The following is an 18,719-nucleotide window of genomic DNA, read 5'->3' on the forward strand; positions in this document are numbered from 1 at the left end:
CACCCCCGACAAAGACCCAGAGGTCTCTTAGTACCGCTTGTCCTCAGGGAGAGAATGGAACTACACTCCCCAAAATGTTTCATGCATCAGTGCCCAAGTACCACCGGAAATCATGAGGAAGGGAATATTTCCTTCATCCATTTTTAATTCCTGCAAATCGTAATGACATTCTTTGGAAAACTAATACTTAACCACCTTCCCTTAGATTTTTCAGACCCGAGGAGGACGGAGATGTAAAGCTTTCAGTTAATAGCTTAGTTTATTCTGGTGTCATTTCTTTTATTTCCTTTCGGCTGGATATTTATGGTTTAAATTTTTTGCACCCTGGTGCTTGGCCTGCTTTCCTCGGGAGGATAATTAAGAAAAAGAATTTAGATGTTCAGGCATTTCTTTTTTTTACCGTTGGGCTGGAGGCAGTCGAAGTGTGTAGGGGAGTGGGGGAAATATGAGAGGAAAAAAGCAAACAGTCCTATAGTCATCACCAAAACCCCAGAATGAAATCTATTATTTCCCTAAAGTGCATTAAGGTGTTATTCTTGGCATTTGGGATGGCGCAACCTATTATTTTAACACTCAGTGAGTTCTGTTAGGCAAACAGCTAAATGACAGGACTCCTGTGTGTGGACAGATTTCCATAGAACTCATCTGTGACCAAATGGTCCTATAATTGAAATGGGATCAAGATTCTCCAAAGTGTGTGCGCCCAACCGCTGACCCGGTCTTGTTCCAAATCCAAGGGCCTGTAAGACAAATGGGATCGGAATGGAAGCCAAAATAAAAATGGGAAAAGTGCTACTCTGGTTACATAAAGAAGTTGGTGTTTAATTAGACAGGGGCTATGAATCGCAGCCTTCAAAATAAAATTGAGGGGGTGAAAAAAACAATAAAACTTTCTCCATGAGTGACTCTTTCTACCCTTGACGACAATGATAATGAAACTGACAAATACACCTCGGAGGCTGGCTGCAAGAATCAAATCGATTCATTTAATAATTTAGGAATCACTTCCAGCCATCTTTCCCATTAAAATCGAGGGGCCATTGTATTCTCTGTTTCCTTGGTTCCTTCCTCTTCCCTTAGTTACGCCTCACTGGCTTTAATAAATAAGTAATACAGAGGGGAAACCACTTATCTGGAGTGCCTCTACTCTGTCTTCACCCTGCGGGGCTCTCTGAGTCCTTGCCTCCTGGAAATAAATGGAGTCGGGAATCTTTTCTCCCAGAAAGGCTGGGGCGGCAGGGTTGGACCCCTCAGAGTGGTGTCGGCAGCCCCAGAGTCCACAGCGCTGCTCTATCCCCAAGAAGAACTGGGAAGTAAATACCAGGTTACGACAAGCTTCGAGGCAAGGGCTCATTCTGAATGCAGAGCGTGTGTGCCCAGGCGATGTCCCCCCAGTAAATGGCAAGAAGCCACGGCCACTGGTAGGGGAATTCCGAGGGCATCAAAGTAAACTGTGATCATTTGTAGTTTATTGCTCAGAAGCAAGGGCTGCTGAACCCAACTGCAGTTATGTTTCCTCCCGATGCTTAAAAGAAAATGGGAAAGAGATTGCTATTATACAGGAGGTCTCAGAAAGCAGCCTTGCTGACAGGCAGGACTGTGGCCCCCCTCTACTATGTACCTCCTCCACTCTCCCTCTATGACAGGCATGCCTCCCCCCACCTCCCACGGATGCCTCCGGGGGGCCTGGAAGCCCAAAAAGCCACCGCGCACCTGGAGTGGCAGAGACCTGGCTCCCCGCGCATGGCTCAGGAAACCACAGCTGGCCATCAGGGGCTCTGGTGCCATCCTCCCCACCCCCACCGTCAGCCTCCCGAGAAAACCTAAGGCCATTGGCAAGGCCAGCATCCATTTCCCGGCCCCCACGGGTCACCTCCCCAGGTCTATCTACACTAGCCATTTCTACTATTTACAGGTTTTCTCCGACCTTTTGCAGAGCTGCTCCCCACTGGAAAGCCTGGCCCCTACAGTTTCCCTACTCTTGTCTCTAGCACCACTAATTGGCTTTTTCCCTGTGAGACTTGGTTTAGGCATGAGCCACACCCCTGCCCCACAACACAGAGGACCTACCCCTGATCACCGGATGATGTAATTGTCTGCTTACACGCCTTCTTGGTCTTGGATCCCATCCTTAGCAAATGCCCTACACACAGCAGGTACTTAATCAATGCATGTAAACTACACGTTGAGGGAAGCCGAGGTGGCCCACTGCCGGGGGTCTGGGGCGCTTCCAGATTTTTTAGTTGGGGGAAGGGAAGGGGTGGGGAGCCGAGGTGCTTTGTCTCCCCTGGAAACCAGCATCCTAGGTCTTCACCCAGCAGCTGTCATGAAGGTACTTTATCCCTGCCAGAAAAACATGGGCACCCAGCCACGCAGCAGCTTCTCTCCTTCCACAAATTAATGATGATTCTGGTGTTAATTCCATAAATAATTCATGAAGTCAAACATAAGGTATCTTGAAGCCCCTGCCAGCCATGCTGAGCCGCTTCACTCATGGGAGAAATCTAAAAACTAACCTGGAAGCCTCTTTGCAGGTTTGCAGGAAGTTCTGGCTAGTCTGTCCATGGAATTTTACAAGCAAGAATCCTGGAGTGGGTTGCCATTTCCTGTTCCAGGGGATCTTCCCAACCCAGGGATCAAACCTAAGTCTCCTGCATGGTAGGCAGATTCTTTACCCCACTGAGCCGTCAGAGAAGCCCTGATATAGCTACACAGATGTTCAATTTAGATAAATGCCCCTTATTACATAAATAGTCATTGAGCACCTCATCCGTGCTGGGCACGGTGCTGAGTCAAAGTGAATAAAGGACTTGGTATCTAGTAAAGAATCTGCCTACAATGCAGGAGACTGGGGTTCGATCCCAGAGTAGGGAAGATCCCCTGGAGAAGGAAATGGCAACCTGCTCCAGTATTCTTGCCTGGAGATTTCCATAGACAGAGGAGCTTGGCAGGCTACAGTCCATGGGGTCCCAAAGAGTTGGACATGACTGAGCGACTAACACTTTCACTTTATGTCTCAGACTAGAGAATTCAGTGAGAGGCAAAGTGGTAGATGAAGAGTCATTTATTAGAATAAGATGCTTGTGTGGCTTACAAGAGGGCAGGCAGGAGATGCCACATCCAAGAACTTAGCAGACTACAATTTTTTAATCAAAGGATAAGTGGGGAGGGGGAGAAGAATGTCTGTCTTTCTTGAGTGCGTGTGTGCTAAGTCGCTTCAGTCATGTCCAACTCTGTGCAGCCTTAAGGACTGCAGCCTGCCAGACTCCTCTGTCCATGACATTCTCCAGGGAAGAATACTGGAGTGGGTTGCTTGCCCTCGTCCAGGGATCTTCCCGACCCAGGAAGCGAACCTGCCTCTTGCCTGTGTCCTTCATTGGCAGGTGGCTTCTTGACCACCAGCCGCACCTGGGAAGCCACTTTCTTGAGTAAACATCATGTTTTCATCATCCGTTCCTCCTCCAGGTTGGTCAGGGGAGTTTTCTTGTCCCTATATGGTCAAGCTAGGTCTAAAATGTGTTGTTTTTAATGTGTTCAGAGAGCCTGTCCTAGGGATCACTAACTTACTGACCTCACTGGGCAGAGTGTGGGTCTCACACCACCATAGTTTTATTGTCTTGAGGTATGTTGGTGCTTCTGTGTATGGTTGTGTTGCTAAGCAAGCCTGCTTTCTCGAGTAATTATTAACTTACAGGGGTCTCCTGTATGTTTTCTACTTGTAAGCCCATCGTGGGATTAACTAATCACCTACTTTGTCCCTTTGCTCTGTCCCTATCACTTGCAAGCAGAGGGCGTGGTGCTTTGGCACAGGCCCTAATCCCACAGAGCCAGCCCTGGGAAAGGGGATGTTCTCCACAACCCCAAACATGTGACTGAAACAGCCTGCAGGAGCGATGATGCCGGCTTCCCAGAGACTGGCTTCTAAGCCTTAGTAAGAGTAGAAGGTGCTCCTGACTGGACTGTAGACTCAGAAGTGAACTTGCTGGTAGCTGGATACTCCAAGTGTGGGTACACATGTAAATGACATCACTGCCCCCCCACCTCCCCCAGGATGCGCTTCACGAGCAAGAGAATGCATGAGACCACTTTCCCGGGCCCCTTGCCTGGCCTGAGGTCCCTGGAAGAAACGGGGGGGGGAATCAGAGCGTGAGGATCAGGCATCCCGGGTACCTGCCCCCGGCTCTCACTCAGGGCGAGTCGCCTCACATTTCTGAACACCAGTTCCTCAGCTGTGAATTGCAGGGAGTGAACTCACTGGTCTCGAGGACCCCTTCCAGACAGAATATTCTGTATCTTTGTGCAGTAGCAGCGGGCGGAAGAAAATAAAAGTCTGCATAGCCAGAGTAAAGTAATAAGAATTTTAAAACAAGCTATATACCTGCTGACTTTTTAATATACTATTTCTGGCCCAGAAAAAAAATAACTGTATTATGCAAAATAAAACGCTCTTGAAAACTCCCATAACCTCTCCGTGTGCGTTTCACTTCGCAGGTGTGGTGTATTTCACGCCGTGAAGACTCTGTGTAATAGGGGCTCTGAAACCCAGTCACTGATAAGGCTCTATTTAGACCACCCGGTACCAGGAGCAGACATTTCCTGTACCTCACTGGCTGGTTTTATGGCTCAGAACATTTGCATAAAGTCAAACAATTATCCCCAGGGGGTGGATCATTTGCTCCTGCTTTTCCTTACCTGAAGTTGGGAGTCTTCAAGCCCCCCTTTTAGGATTCATGTCCCTGACTGATGACTGAGGCCATCTACTCAGCAACAAGCCCCAGGGACCTGGGCTGATCCCACCAGCTGCCGGGACCCCAGGCCTTCTCTTCTGGAAACTCCCTGAAGGAATCTGGCAGCTTCCAACATCACGCCCGTTACCGGGAGCGCTTGTTCAGCACCGTGGCTGGACACCTCTCTCCAATCTCTGATTGCCTGGGTCTGGGTGGCCTAGACTGCAACCCGAACAGATTCACAGCGATGCTGATGGTGCTGGTCCCAGAACCACACTTTGAGAACCAGTTGACTTGACAGCATATAGTAATGAGTTCCTGGTGGACGCTTAAGAAGAAGGGGCTCTGAAAGATGGTCAGCCTCTGCATAATGAATGAAGGACAAGGCAGAGTTTCTGAAGCTGAGCCTCCCCTTAAGAAGGAATCAGTACCTCCCAACTACGTGTCCCCCCACCTCCAGAGATGGGTGTTTTACTGGTGGCCATTCTGGGTATGGGGGCTGGTGGTCAGAGGAGGGGGACAGAGTCAATGACTCGCTGCTCAGGCAAAGTCTGCAGTCTGCTCTGGGAAGGGGTCTTCCTCTGAGTCTCAAGTAGAAACTCTTCTCCCCGACATCTCACTGTTCCCTAAATCCTTGGCCCAGCAGCATCAGGATCACCTGGAAGCTCATTAGAAATGCAGAATCTTCGTCCCCTGCTCCAGGCTGCCGAGCCAGGATCTGCATTTTTAGCAAGACTCCCAGCAATTTGTAGGCACATGGAGGCCCTTCCCTTAAGGGACGAGGGATGTGGAGAAACAGCTCCATCACCAAGGAGAGGAGTTCTTCAAGGTTGAATCTTCCTCTCAGGAGGACTTGAGCCTGAGTTGGAGTCTAACTTGGAGAGAAGTTGGCGGGGGGACCTACACATACAGCAACACCCAGGCATGCCCGAGGGTCCAGAACAATGGCAGCCCAATTGGGTCCAGGCCTGAAAGTGTTGGTCACTCAGCCGTGTCCGACTCTTTGCGACCCCATGGACTGTAACCTGCCAGGCTCCCCTGTCCATGGGATTCTCCAAGAAAGAGTACTGGAATGGGTGGCCATGCAATCGATGCATGAACCAGGCTGGTATGTGACAAGAGAGGGCTTCCCTGGCAGCTCAGACGGTAAAGCATCTGCCTGCAATGCAGGAGACCCGGGTTGATCCCTGAGTCAGGGAGATCCTCTGGAGAAGGAAATGGCAACCCACTCCAGTATCCTTGCCTGGAAAATCCCATGGACAAGAGAGTGATGACACCTCTGACCTACTGGAGGGCACCCTTTCTAAAGCATTGCAGCTTTGACACTTTCACTGTGCTCACCAAACAGAAGTCTTAGCAAGCCGGGCTCCACATGCAGACCCCCCAGGTTTTGCTCCCTGCCCTAAAGTAATAACCACATTGGTTAAAATGCACTGGCCACTTGCAACATACCAGGACTGTCGTCATGATTCCCATTTTATACTTAAGAAAACTGAGGCCAAGGCCAACCCAGTCACCCATCCTCCGGTTATGCAGCCTATAAAGGACAGAGCCCAGCTGTGAAGGCAGGCAGTGGAGCCAGGGAAGCACAACACAGCCTCCTCTAGTGACAGCCACGCCTGCGGGTGCAAACGGCATCTCTCCTGGAGGCAGGTAGAAGCAGCCTCTCCCAGAAGAAACCAGAGCTGGTCAGGTGGTCTTAAGACAAACATATACTACGTCACCCAAATGGGGATGTGTTGAGAATAGAAAGTTGAGCTAGTAGTGACTATGCCTCTTTGAATCAGCACGGTCCCCAGCCAACCAGATGTCTTAGAGGGCTCCTTGCAGGGCTTTCTGATGGGACTAAGGGTTTAGGATGGCCTGTGTCAGTCCGAGGACAGGCAGACGCTCAGACGCTAAGCGGGATGAGTGAACCACGTGCGCGCATGCTCAGTCGTGTCTGACACTTTGCAGCCCCGTGGACTGCAACCCACCAGGCTCCTCTGTCCGTGGAATTTTCCAGGCAAGAATACTGGAGGGAGTTGCCATTCCCTTTTCTGAGGGATCTTCCCGACCGAGGGAACCAACCTGCTTCGCCTGCGTTGGCAGGCGGATTCTTTATCCAGTGTGCCACCGGGAAGGTGAGTAAACCCTTAGAATCGAGTCATCTAGTTGGTTGCGGGGCAGGGAGTGTCCTACCTTTCCGCCCGTTGGTCTTTCACTACCCACAAGCTGCAGTAAAAGCGTGTTAAATGTAACCCTCTGCTCTTCTTACCACCCCCGCCCCCACCAGTAGTTAATAGAACCAGCCGAGAGGGAGGAGAGACTACAGAAGCAAGGTCCAGCCTTGCCTTTCTCTGCACACAGAGCTCGCTCTCATTGTTATCATCCTTGGGGGGGGGGGGGGGTCACATCTTACAGGGGGACACTTAACCTAAAATCAAAATTCCCTCTTAGAGTCTCTACAACAAGGCCCCCATCCAGGACTCTAAGGCAATAGACATTTTGATCATCTTCAAAGTGCCCTCACATCCCTATTTCGTTTTTGTCCTCCCAACAACACAGGAAATAGGTGGGTTACATTATCCCTGTTTTATACACGGTGCTCAGACATGACCAGGTGGGGCTAGTGGTAAATACCGGCCTCCAGTTCAGGAGATAGAAGAGATGTGGGTTCGATTCCTGGTTGGGAAAGAGCCCCTGGAGGAGGGCTTGGCAACCCACTCCAGCATTCATGCCTGGAGAATCTCATGGACAGAGGAGCCTGGTGGGCTACGGCCCCTGGGGTCGCAAAGAGTCGGACATGACTGAAGCGACTCAGCATACACGCAGGCATGACCAGTAAAAGCAACCAGTTCTGAAACGGAGGTACTCACACCTGATGAAAAGCAGAATTGACTGGGCTGACTCTGTTAACTGGAAATCATGCCCGTGTCGTTCCTTCAGGAGCTCTCCGGGTGACCCCGGGGTGGTTCCTCTTGAGTAAATCAAAGGAGCGAGGCAACGCCTTTGTGTTGTGCGGAGCTGGCCTGAGACAGCAGGTCCACACAGGAAACGGCCCTGGGTCGCGCCTGGCCCTGCCTCACCTTTCTTCCCCTTCAGCTGCTAGCAGATGTCTGCCCCACAGCAGCCCAGCTCTCCAGATGGTACGGAGCATCTGATCACCACTGTTAGGACGGGTGGCGCATTCCAAAAGCGGAGAATCAGCCAGGGGAGATGCTGTCTCTTCTCTCCGAGGAGCCACCTACTGCCTGTGTTTAATACAGATGAGCATCCCGCGATGGCGCTTCTGCCATCTGTGTCTGGGGGAAAGCCCAGCCACTACCAGCTTCCCGAACCTATGGAAGGCATCAGGAAGGGTGCCCTTGCCCTTGGCCCAACCCTGATGAAAAGACATGAGTTTCAAAAACTGAAACGTCTAAGGGCGAGTGCTGGCAAATACGTGGCACATTAGGACCTCAGACTCTGCCCAGGGACCTTCAAACAGGAGCAATCTCTTTGGACATTTGTACAACATTATCTAACAGAGTTGGAGATATCCATTTCCTGGGAGCCAGCAACTTCACCCTGAGGTATACGCCCTATATAAATGCACGCCTATGCATGCCAGGATGCACAGACAAGAATGTTGACAGAAATGTTGTTCCTAATTACCACAAACTCCAAACAACCCAAATGTACAATGAATAAATGAGTTGCGGCCACAGCAATCAATACCACTGCTGTCGTTATACAGCAGTGAAAATAAGTAAATATAATCTTGAGCAAAAAAATATGAAAGGCAAAATACACATGGTATGATTCTATTCACATAACATTCAAAATCATCTGAATATCAAAAAAAAAATAAAATCCAGCGCTACATTGTAGTCTTTAGAGATGTGTTTGGGTGTAGTAAATATTAATGTAAAGCAAGACTATCATCAAAAGTCAGTGCCGTGTGGATAACTCTAAAGGTTGGAAGGAATTGTGAGGGGATGGAGGTGGAGGCGGTTATATCTTGAGGTGCAGGTCATATTCTGCTTCTTCACCTGAGGGAAGTGGCCACACAGGTGCTTGCTTCTGTATATGCATGCCTCCTGCATTTTCCTGTCGACAGGTTATACTTCATGTACCTCTGTGCGTGCTAAGTCGCTTGAGTCGTATCTGACTCTGCAATCCTGTGGATCGTAGCCAACCCAGTTCCTCTGTCCATGGGATTCTCCAGGCAAGAATACAAGACTGGGTTGCCATGCTCTCCTCCAGGGGATTCTCCAGACCCAGGGGTGTATACTTCATACACATACACAAAAGAAAATGCTATTTAAAAAAAAATTATATATATATATATATATCCCCCAGGCCTGATGACCACTGCCCCCTACTGGAGCTTTTGGGAAGTGCAGGTGCCCATGGGGTGTTTTTGGTGGGTGGAAGGAGGGGAGAGTACATCATGAGAAACGCCAGGCTGGGTGAAGCACAAGCTGGAATCAAGATTTCTGGGAGAAATATCAAAAACCTCAGACATGCAGATAACACCACCCTTATGGCAAAAAGTGAAGAACTAAAGAGTCTCTTGATGAAAGTGAAAGAGGAGAGTGAAAAAGTTGGCTTAAAGCTCAACATTCAGAAAGCGAAGATCATGGCATCTGGTCCCATCACTTCATGGGAAATAGATGGGGAAACAGTGGAAACAGTGACAGACATCATTTTCTTGGGCTCCAAAATCATTACAGAAGGTGACTGCAGCCATTAAATTAAAAGACACTTGCTCCTTGGAAGAAAAGTTATGACCAACCTAGCGTGGTTAGTCACTCAGTCATGTCCGACTGTTGCTACCCCATAGACTATAGCCTGCCAGGCTCCTCTGTCAATGGGATTCCCCCAACCTCAACATCATATTAAAAAGCAGAGACAGTACTTTGCTAACAAAGGTCTGTCTAGTCAAAGCTATGGTTTTTCCAATAGTCATATATGGATGTGAGAATGGACTGTAAAGAAAGCTGAGCACCGATGAATTGATGCTTTTGAACTGTGGTGTTGGAGAAGACTCCTGAGCGTCCCTTGGACTGCAAGGAGATCCAACCAGTCCATCCTAAAGGAAATCAGTCCTGAATAATCATTGGAAGGACTGATGCTGAAGCTGAAGCTCCAATACTTTGGCCACCTGATGCAAAAGACCCTGATGCTGGGAAAGATTGAAGGTGGGAGGAGAAGGGGACAACAGAGGATGAGATGGCTGGATGGCATCACTGACTCGATGGACATGAGTCTGAGTGAACTCCGGGAGTTGGTGATGGACAGGGAGGCCTGGCGTTGTGTAGTCCATGGGGTTGCAAGGAACAGGACCCTACTGAGCGGCTGAACTGAATTGAGGAGGGGAGAGGGGCCTCCCAGGGGGCACTAGTGGTAAAGAATCCATCTGCCAAAGCAGGAGACACAAAAGATGCAGGTCCCACCCCTGAGGAGGCTAGATCCCTTGGAGTAGGAAATGGCACCCGACTCCAACATTCTTGCCTGGAAAAATTCCAGGGGCAGAGTAGCCTGGCAGGCTACAGTCCAAAGTGCCGCAGAGTCGGCCACAGCTGAGCACAGACATACACAGGAGAGGAAAGGCATGGAAGGGACCCAAGAGACGAAGCCACAGAAAAGTTGTACCCACCTCCTTTGGGTTTTTTTTTAAGTTCTTACTCATGAGTTGTTAACCATTTTATTGACAAATCAGTTTATCCCCTTGACCTCTATGGAGGTGGCAGATGACACAAAAGAAACCCTCCTAAAGGCAGACGAGTGTGTTCGCTCACCCTCGGCCCATTCCACCAGGTTCCCAGGGCCCAGAAGGCCAGAGAGGGGAAGAAAGGGAGGGTTCTGTCAGCCCTGGGTAGTCTGTGAGGGTGGCTATAAATCCAGCCTTTCCTTTACAACAAACAGCAGCCCCAGAACCCAGCCTCTGAGCCCACAGACGCACACAGATATCAAAGCCTGGGAACTCTGAGCTGCTAAATGTAACACCTGGCGCAGGAGCCAGGGCTGTGCAGGAGAAATAAGCATGGGCAGCGTGAGTCTGTCTGAGAATTTGGCATGGAATTATACAAGAGTAAGACAAGAGCCAAGACGCTACAACTCTCAGCTCCTGGATTGAGTCAAAAGTCCCATTCGGTCCCTTCACCCCAGGAGAGAGAGTTCTGACAATCCTTCTGAAAAGGAAAAACCAGAGCAGACGTTTTCAGGGGCTTAAGACCTGCGTGGGAGGAGCGAGAAGTGAGAAAGTGACAATGAGATGCAGTTCTATCCTTTAATATTTTGCCGAATAAATGGGACTACAGCGTAAATGGGGAGGAGGGCATGGCAACCCACTCCAGTACTCTCGCCTGGGAAATCCCATGGACAGAGAAGCCTGGCGGGCTACAGTCCACGGGGTCACATAGAGTCGGACTCGACTGAAGCGGCTTCGCAGTGCAGGCATGCTCGTATTGCATAAATGGGACTTTCATTATTCAGGTTAAAGTCTGACTCTCCTGTGTCTAATGTTAGACAATCCAATTGATTGAAACAGAAGCTTGGAAGAGTCCTTGGATCTGTGCTTTTTAAATGATGTTTTGGCTCTCTGAGCTTGTTTAAATTTGAAGATGTTTAGATTTCTCATCATCAAACAAAGGCTTCCCCACAGTTCCTGAAGGATCGTATCAAGGACTTCTGAAGCCATTTCTAATTCGTGGCCTTGAAACTGTTGCCCCCAACTATGACGACATCCCAAGCCCAAGGTTTCAGGAAGTTATTCTGATTCAAAACTGGCTACAAGAAACAGGATAAATACAACTCTCTGATTACCCACTAAATATTCATTAAGTGCTGATAAGACGCCAGGTTTGGAGCTGGACACCATAGCATGGAGCTTCCCGTCTGGTGGGGAAAGAGGGGGACACAGTGCGTATGACTTGGGGTGGTGATCCCTCTGATACAGGACGTGCGAGGCACTGTGGGAGCGCAGAAAGGCTTCTACTAGGCTTAGGGGGCAGGGAAGGCGGCCCAGAGGGACTGACGCACACGCAGAGATGCAGAAGAGGAGCAGAAGCTGGCCCGGCCAATGGCGGAAGAGAGCGGAATTCTACGAGATGGACCAGCATGTGCAAAGGCCCGCAGGTGGCAAAGGACAGTGCCAGGAACCAAGAAGGAGTGAGAAATGAGGCCCTAGAGGCAGGAGGCCCCAGGTCACAAGGGGCTTCAAAGACCACCCCTGGGAGCTGACTGTCGTTCTAGGCACATGGGAGACGTCTGTAGTGTCCTGAGCAGATTAGACTAGAAAGAGTACCTTGGCCACTGTGTGAGGCTGGAGTAGAGGAAAATAAAAAGAGTTCAGAGGCCATCTGAGCATCCTGCTCCCAACCCAGGGCTTGAACCCGGGTCTCCCACATTGTAGATAGACGCTTTACCGTCTGAGCCACCAGGGATGTCTTTACAAGATGAGGGTGAGCCAAGCCATTCGTGCCGGGGCTGGAGAGAGAACTGATGGTTCCTGGAAGACAGAAAGGGAAGGAGCTGTGTCTCTTAGGTAATTCACTTCCCTGGTGAAAGGAAATGCTCCAAGACACAGAGCATTCGTTTCTAATATGAGCGATCAATCATTTCCTTTTGAGTGAGATCGTGCCCCTACTGTTATGTTAGGCAAGGACCAATGCTACGGATTCAGTGATGTCAATAAGATGCTCAGCAAGCCTGCCCACCAGCTACCATCCAGTCTACGGGCAAGATCTCCAAGATCGGAGGGATCTGGGTTCAAATTCTGGCTCCACTCACTCTCTGTGTGGCCAGGGACAGGTCACTTAATCTCTCTAAACTCATTCTCCTAATCATAAAGTGCCTTCTAATTATAAATTAGTGCCTTCCTAATTATAAAGTCTTCTAGGTTTGTTGGGAAAATTAAGTCGAATAACATATGTAAAGAGTCTAGCACGGTACCAGGCACAAAAGAGCTGTTCCATAAACGGCCACTATGACTCCAACTGAGCTTCCCTGCTGGCTCAGAGGGTTAAAAAGTCCACCTGCAGTGTGGAAGACCTGCATTCGATCCCTGGGTTGGGAAGATCCCTGAAGAAGGGAATGGCAACCCACTCTGTATTCTTGCGGAGAATTCCATGGACAGAGGAGCCTGGCGGGCTACAGCCCCTGGGGTCACAGAGTCGGACAGTAACTGGGGTTGAGGGTGAACTCTTTGCACTGCTTCCGTCGTTCAGTTCCAGCAGTCTTGTTTTTAGAACAGCTGGTGAAACCTATGCAATCGTTTGAATGTTGTTTCTGGCATTTTTCCTGTGGTTGCTGTGTAAGGTAAAAGTCACTATTTTGGGTCCCAAGTGCCCCGCTGACAACATTGCACAGTTCAAGAGAACATTGGTCAGACACTTAGAAGCAAGGGACGCAGGGAGATGCCACTAGCATCTGTGTGGCCACCTGAAGACGGCGATGATGATGACATCTTGGAAATATAGATAACGCCTTCGTCTCAGATCCTATACCCAAGAAGATACACAAATGGGCCTGATGGCTTTGCTGAGTCTGCAGAAGTGTATCCGCCGACAATGAGAAGACCAAGACCACAGCAAATTGCGCAAAACTCTTCACACACGGAGCTCAAAACATTCTCTAGTGCTACTCTGCTGAGAGCTGGTCCAAATGCTGTTGCCTAGGCGGCCAAGCATCCAGTGATGGACTATGGACAAGCAAATAGGAAAACAGGTCAAGAAAAGCGGCATAACCTTCGGGAGACTGAAAAGCCAAATGCGGCCAGAGTTGCATTTAGCGCCACACTAAACCAACACCAGGAGTTGTATCTGATTTTCTTCTTGGCTTCCCTCTCCACTTCTTTAATTTTTTTTTTTTTTTGACTTTGCCAACAACAGGTCAAAACAGAATCATTCTCAAATGCTCCAACATTGAAGCAAATCAATCTTCAACTCAGCCCCATGGGGTTGAAACTGTATGGAGGATGGATATAATAACAGCAATGCAGTAGAAAAATATTTCGAGATTGTAACCAAGGCTCTCATGCTCTGCAAAACCTTCTACCCCCCTCTCTCTCCCCAGGCAGGCTTTCGACATTCAACAGTGCCTCGGGAAAGAGATGGCACAGCAGAAAATGCTGAGAAAAAGAAAAAGTCAATTCTTGATTTGGGGAGTTTCAAACATGAAACTCACAGCTGAGTTTAAGGCAAAAAAAAAAAAAAAAATCTGCATTCCCAAAGCTTTTGTTGTTTGCCGTTGTTTAGCCGCTCAGTCATGTCCGAGTCTTGTGACCCCATGGACTGTAGCCCTTCAGGCTCCTCTGTCCATGGGATTTCCCAGGCAAGAATACTGGAGTGGGTTAACATTTCTTTCTCAAGGGGAATCTTCCAGACTCAGGGGTCGAATCCGCCTCTCCTGCATTGCAGGCAGATTCTTTACAGCTGAGCCACTGGGGAAGGCCCAGGGGAAAGCTACTGTCCTATTGGACTCCTACAGAAAATGTGTGCAAAGGGGAAGTGAAGATCATCAGACACTGGGCTATGTCCCCACCTCATCTCCAGGCCAGTGCTGGTGCAAAAGATACGACCAAGGCCCCATGGAGATTCTACCTTAAGACCCTTCTGGGGAGGCTCACGCAGGGTGAGGCACTGTGGGGCTGGTAGGCAGCCAGACTCGAGAGAGCATGTCCTTGCTCCAGTGTGATGTGGGCCAGATCCATTGTGTGTCTGAGAAGAGCACAGACTTAACCAAGTAGAAGGTAGATCCAGAGAGACCTTGCTGGTGAGAGGAGAAAGGAAAGCCTCTACCTTTGCTGACAAAAGCCCAGAGGGCTGTGGACTGGAAAATGGGAGACAGGACGGAGGCAAGAGACAGCAACCTAGGGAGACTCGGGAGGGAGGAGATATACGCACACTTACGGCCGATTCACATCATTGTACAGCAGAAACCAACACAACATTGTAAAACAATTATCCTCCAATTAAAAATAAATAATTAAAAAAAAAAATAGAGAGACAGCCGCCCGTAACCAGATCTCCTCCCCAGAGAGGTAAGAAAGCTAAGGCTCTGAATTGATTGAGATAAATTTCCACTATCTGACAATATGAATGAAGGCTAAAAAAAAGAAAAAGAAATTAAGTTCAGGTATTAAGAAGCTTCCCTAGTGGCTCAGTGTAAAGAATCTGCCAATGTAGGGGACACAGGTTTGACCCCTGATCCAGGAAGATCCCTTAGAGATGGAAACGGCAACCCACTCCAGTATTCTTGCCTGGAGAACGCCATGGACAGAGGAGCCTGGCGGGCTATAGTCCATAGGGTCGCAGAGAGTCAGAATGACTCAAGGACTGAACACACACACACATTAGAAAGAAATCATTTTACATGTTTGCATTAGTGATCGTACTGCGGCTCCTTCTCTGTAAATCACTTACTATGTCCCAGTCACTGAGGGCGGCACCTGGTATCAGGCACTTTATAAAAGTTGTGCCACTTATCCCTCGCAATGATACTCTAAGGGGCATATTATTCTCTCACTTCTACAAATTAAAAAACCAAAGCAGAGCGGAGTACCTGGCCCCAAACCTCGTGGCTTTCAAGAGGTATATGCACCATTTCACCCAGGTCTTTCTCTCTCCCCTGGGACACAGCCAAGGGGATTTCGCATGAATAACAGATCTGCAGCAGCTATAAGCAGTGGGGGGTGGGAGACGGAGGTGTCGAAATTTAATATCACACAGGAAGGCACAGAGGCCCGGCTGTGCCGACCACCATCACTCACATAAACAGGCTCCCTGCCCCACCACGCGATCACACCATCCATGACACATGCTCTCTTCTGGAACTGGGGCGGGGGTGGGGGGGAGTAGGAGGGGGGGGTGTTCCATACTCCCTCACTCCCATCAGCACATAAACACACGGGCTCAGCCTCCTGAGGATCCCAGAAAGTGCCCTGGCTCAGGTTCCAGGAAGGACAGACCCAACAGACATTTTGCTTGTGTTTGACGCGATATCGCAAATCCCTGTTCACCATGCATTTAGGATGATTTATCATTTGCTCAGTGGGCTGATGGCTTCCTACGCTCTTTGATTTCAGGCATCTCATCCTGCCTGGTGGAACTGATGAGGGCAAGGCAGCAGAATCCTTACAGAGAGAGGGATGGAGTTATTTCAAACATGAGAATAAATAATCCTTTAAGTAACAGATTTGAGCTACAAGGAGAATTTTGCCCTAAACACTTATACACAATCATGACTTCCATAATGTACACCCTTGCCTCACCAAAAGAGTATTCCAATTAGGAAGTGGTTTCCCTCACACCGGGATGTTTGAGGGCCATCTGAAGGTTGCGATTCAGACTGCCTGAATTCAGTGTTTAATTGTCAATATATCTAACAGTAAATCCCTGATCTTCCAAATTAAATCCTCCCTTCTAAATCCTAAAACCAACATCCCAAATCCTTTTTCTTTTTCTCCATTCACTACCCCTTGAAACACATATTATGTTGATTCTTCCTCCCCAGTAATCCCCAGAAGGGTCCCTTCCCTGCTCCCTGGTTAATCCCTGCATTCAAGTGTGAATCTCCCCCTGTAACAATCTGGCCCCATAGGCACATCTCCCTCAGGTTTCTGCTTCTGCTTTACTCTCCTTTAGCTTTTCAGGGGAGCCCATTTTACCTTCCTCTCATGCTCAGACTCTTCAGTCGTGTCCAATGCTTTGCAACCCCATGAACGGTAGCCCACCAGGCTCCCCTGTCCATGGAATTCTCCAGGCAAGAATACTGGAGTGGGTTGGCCTGCCCTCCTCCAGGGGGTCTTCCCAACCAAGGGATGGAACCCACGTCTCTTACGTCTCCTTGCATTGGCAGGCAGGTTCTTTACCACTAGCATCATCTGCTACCAAAAACTCAAGTAAGCAACCTGTTTCTCACCAAGAAAGCAAAAGACAAATACTTGACCATATGCTCCTTCTGGATCGAATTCAATATGCTGATTCACCTATCGAAGGACTCTACTTCTGCCTACCCTGGACTGTGGGCTCAATGATGGTAAAGGAGATAAATAACCCTCCACGATTCGTGAAATCGATAAAACCGGAAATGTTTATGAGCTTTTGCTTTGCACCATACTCAGTGCATGAGGCCAGGATCAACAGTGGATTTCCATAACTTTTCGTGGCCATGTGCACACACTTACATACCCAGGAAGTGCGGTCAGGGCAGGGCTAGGCCCACAAGCCTCCAGATGACCCTACATTCTGCCTGAATATAGACAGTCTGAGCTGCAGCCTTCGAACAGCCATCAGATAACCCAGAGTAAGGGAAAAGTCTCTTAGTTGCACAGTAGCCCGCCGGTAGCTCCTCTGTCCACGGGATTCTCCAGGCAAGAATACTGGAGTGGTTGGCCATTCCCTTCTCCAGGGGATCTTCCCAACCCAGGGATGGAACCCAGGTCTCCTGCATTGCAGGTAGAGTCTGTACCATCTGAGCCGCCAGGGGAGCCTAGTATAAGGGAAACCACTCCCCAGCTGGAATACTGCTCTTGGTGAGAAAAAGGTGCACATTACAGAAGCCAATGGCTGTTTACAAACAATTCTGGTAAGGGATATAAAAATAATAAAATACAAGCTCGAAAGTAATGTGCCAAAGATAAGAATGTTCACAACAGCACACAAATGCTGACTCCAACTCTTAGCTCAGGAAGATCATCTTCTTCACCCTTTTTACTTACATCTTGGCAGTTATTCACAATACATTGTAACTGACAGATGACTTACTCATTTCCCCCCATTCGGCAAGTTCGTTAAAAGCAGCAACTGCTTGATTCACTGTTGAGTCTAGAATATCTGGCACAGAGCTTGGTACCTGGCAACAAGTGTGTGCTCAGTGAATATTTCTGGAATGAATGAATGAGCAGGTGAAGTGCTGTGAGAGCGAGTGAGGTGGACCAGGAAAGCCTTCATGAAAAAGGTAAGCCCCCTGCAAAGGTTTGAGATGTGAAAGCTCTTCGGGACGTTGTGGAACAGCAAGTAAATAAACACACTGCAACACTGGGCTTGTCAGGGACAGAAAATCAGACTGGACCGGCAGGTGGGGCTGGGTGGGAAAGGCTTCGTATGGTGGGAGGTTGGACGTATTCCTGTGCAATGAGCACACTGATGGTCCCTCTTCCTGGAGTCGCCCAGCCCCCTTAAGCTACTCCTCTCCTTCTGGCAAACATATCAACATATGGCCACACTTCATTAAGGAGAAGAGAGTGGGATGGGAATAAAATTTTCCTAAGCCTCACTCAACAACAACAAAACTCAATTTTAAAAATGAGCAAAGGACTTGAATAGCCATTTCTGCAAAGAAGATACACAAATGGCCGATAAACACAAGAATAGATGCTCAGTGTCACTAATCATTAGGAAACTGCATATCAAGACCGAAATGAGGTGGCACTTCGCACTCATTAGGATGACTATTATTTTAAAAAACGCACACCCACACACAAAGAAAATAACAAGCGTTGATAAAAGATGTGGGGAAACAGGAACCCTTGTGCAGTGCTGGTGGGGACGGTGCAGCCACTGAGGAAATAGTACGCCGCTGCTGAGTCTCTTCAGTCATGGCCAACTCTGCAACCCTAGGGCTGTAGCCCATGAGGCTCACCTGCCCATGGGATTCTGCAGGCAAGAATACTGAGCTGGGTCGCCACGCCCTCCTCCAGGGGATCTTCCCGCCCCAGGGATCGAACCCAAGTCTCTTGTGTCTCCTTCATTGGCAGGCCGGTCCTTTACCACTAGCGCCACCTGGGAAGCCCTCGAAAACAGTACAGTGGATCCTTAAAAATTTAAACACAGCATTACCTACCATATGTAGGTAGTATAATTCCAACACTTCTGCTTCTGGGTACATATCCAAAAGAACTGAAAGCGTGAACAGATTTTTGTATACCGATATCCTTAGGATTATTCATAGTAGCTGAAAGTGGAAACTACCCAAGCATCCATCAGCAAATGAATGACTAAGCAAAATGTGGTATATACATGC

The sequence above is a fragment of the Ovis aries genome, chromosome 10, assembly GCF_016772045.2.
Source record: "Ovis aries strain OAR_USU_Benz2616 breed Rambouillet chromosome 10, ARS-UI_Ramb_v3.0, whole genome shotgun sequence".
In the NCBI taxonomy this organism is placed as follows: Eukaryota; Metazoa; Chordata; class Mammalia; order Artiodactyla; family Bovidae; genus Ovis; species Ovis aries.